The sequence below is a fragment of the Callorhinus ursinus genome, unplaced genomic scaffold (assembly GCF_003265705.2).
Source record: "Callorhinus ursinus isolate GAN/ISIS: 27379988/994484 unplaced genomic scaffold, GSC_fseal_2.0 scaffold1889, whole genome shotgun sequence".
Lineage (NCBI taxonomy): Eukaryota > Metazoa > Chordata > Mammalia > Carnivora > Otariidae > Callorhinus > Callorhinus ursinus.
In genome coordinates, this window is record NW_027398943.1 from 1,783 (window position 1) to 4,400 (window position 2,618).

The following is a 2,618-nucleotide window of genomic DNA, read 5'->3' on the forward strand; positions in this document are numbered from 1 at the left end:
AAACAGTATGGAGTTTCCTCAAAAAGTTAAAAATAGAACCACCCTATAATCCAGTAATTGCACTACTGGGTATTTACCCAAAAAATACAGAAACACCAATTCAAGGGGCTACATGCACCCCTATGTTTACTACTGCATTATTTACCAGAGTCAGCCCAAGTGTCCATTGATAGATGAATGGATAAAGAAGTGATATATATACACAATGGAATATTATTCAGGCATAGAAAAGAATGAAATCTTGCCATTTGCAGTGAAATGGACGGAACTAGAGAGTATTATGCTAAGTGAAGTCAGTCAGAGAAAGACAAATACCATAAGATTTTACTCATGTGTAGAATTTCAGAAACAATAAAAATGAGCAAAGGGAAAAAAAAAAAAAGACAAACCAAGAAACAGAGTCTTAATGATAGAGAACAAATTGATGGTTACCAGAGGGGAGATGGGTGGGGAAATGGGTGAAATAGGAGATAGGGATTAAGGAATGCACTTGTCATGATGAGCACTGGGTGATGTATGGAATTGCCGAATCATTATATTGTATACATGAAACTAATATAGTACTTGTATGTTAATGATACAGGAATTAAAATACAAACTTAGTAACAAAAACAGAGGCCAAATTTTAATTATATCAAGAAACTTCATTCAGTAAATAGATAGCTGACCTTTCATTCGATTTTTCTTTCTAATAAACTTGCTTTTGTTGTATGTTTTTGCTCTTAAGTATTTCCACTAAACCTGGTACTGATGATTCATGGCTTACATCAGATGCTGAAGACTTAAATTTTGGTATCCAGGTAAAGTACTCTTTTGTGCAATTTGGTTTCCTGCTCTGAATTTAGTTTGTATATTATTTACTCTTAAAATTTAGCAGTGACCTGCCTATCATCATTTTATGTTTGTGATGGAAAGTTGGTCATAACAAACCATTTTGTAGAAATATGATGAGTTGAATTTTTTTTTTTTTTTTTACTCTGGTAAATACTGAAGGTGGAGGCTGAAGAAAATGGGCTGGAAAGTACATAATGACAGGATAATTATATTGGGAAAAGCTTCTCCATAATGGAGGAAATAAGATACTTGGTCAAGGATAACGATTCTTACTGTGAGTTTTAAATTATCTTAACATGACTTTTCTTTCTTTCTTTCGTTCTTTCTTTCTTAATATAACGTTTATACTGATACCTAAATGAAATCTTCAGTGGATTCAATTATTGCGGAGATTTTTTTTCTTGGACATTTTTTACCTTGGTAACATATATTACAAAAAACTTTTTTTTTCTATTTCTATCTTTTGTTCTACATTTAGACTAAAATAATATTAGAAATTGTGGAAATTCAGAAATTTAAATTGTTTCTCAAAATTTATATTGCAAAGGTATTCCACTGTTTTCAAAATAATTCCATTAAGAGTATACTTAAAACTTTATCTAAGTGAAGAATGTATGTTTTGCCTAAAATAATAATCAGCTCTGGAAGCAGAGGCTCTTCATACCCATATGGTAAAATGTCCAATTTCAGAAATCTTTTATAGTATAGTTTTTAAAAATATCTACTCAATCTTTGTATCAGATTCTAAAATTTAAAATTTCATTCTTATTTAAATATTATTCATTTTAAAGCCCCTGCATCAGTATAAGCTACTGGATGTTAGGAAACGTAATTGTGCATCTCCTAGAACACCTAGAATAAAGTCTTGCTTGGAAGAAGCCATTTAATATTTTCTGAATGTGAATAAATGAGCAGACAGATGGAATTCTGTATAATGGAATGTTATAATGTGCATAATGTGTCATAATTAAAGATAAGAATTTTTAAAAATATGGCTCAAATTTATATTCCTTTTTTTTATTTTTATGTTTTTAAATATTTTATTTATTCATTTATTTATTTGAGAGAGAGAGAAACAGGGTGAGAGGGGAGAGGGCCAGAGGGAGAAGCAGGCTCCCCGCTGAGCCGGCTGCCCGATGTGGGACTCAGTCCCAGGACTCTGGGATCATGACCTGAGCCAAAGGCAGTGGCTTAACCAACCGAGCTACCCAGGCACCCTATATTCCCTTTTTATGTTTAAGATTTATAAGTGCAAATGAATTATGTTGAGGAAATAAATAAGAAAAAAGGTTACAGTATATTATTTAGTATCGTCTAATTGTGAGCTCAGAATTTTGTTTTTTTTTTAAGATTTTATTTATTTATTTATTTGAGAGAGAGAGAGAGAGAGAGAAACAGCGTGAGAGGTGAGAGAGTCAGAGGGAGAATCAGACTCCCCGCAGAGCCAGGAGCGCGATGTGGGACTTGATACCAGGACTTCGGGATCATGACCCGAGCCAAAGGCAGACGCTTAATTGACTGAGCCACCGAGGTGCCCCAGAATTTTAGATAAAAATTCCTCAACCTTTTAACCCCATCTGTGTCCCATTAGATATATGCTTTCAAGGTGTACATTTCTCCTTAGAATTCTCATTACCAATTCTTTCTCCATGTGGAAAGTTGATGTGTTAGAAACATTTGTTTTTCTATTTTTTTCTCTCTGTAGTAATAATTTATAGCTTTCAGGTACTGATAGGTGACCACTAATTGAACAATTTACTTTACAGTGAAAAAATTAAATTCTT

The 2,618-nt window shown here is 32.9% G+C and overlaps 1 long non-coding RNA gene across 1 annotated transcript; it reads left to right on the forward strand.

Moving 5' to 3' along the window:
- The first annotated feature begins 707 nt into the window (after nucleotides 1-707).
- On the forward strand, nucleotides 708-1,902 carry LOC141372164 (uncharacterized). Its single transcript, XR_012377472.1, has 2 exons — nucleotides 708-800; nucleotides 994-1,902. It is a non-coding gene; the product is annotated as an uncharacterized lncRNA (long non-coding RNA).
- Nucleotides 1,903-2,618: the final 716 nt, after the last annotated feature.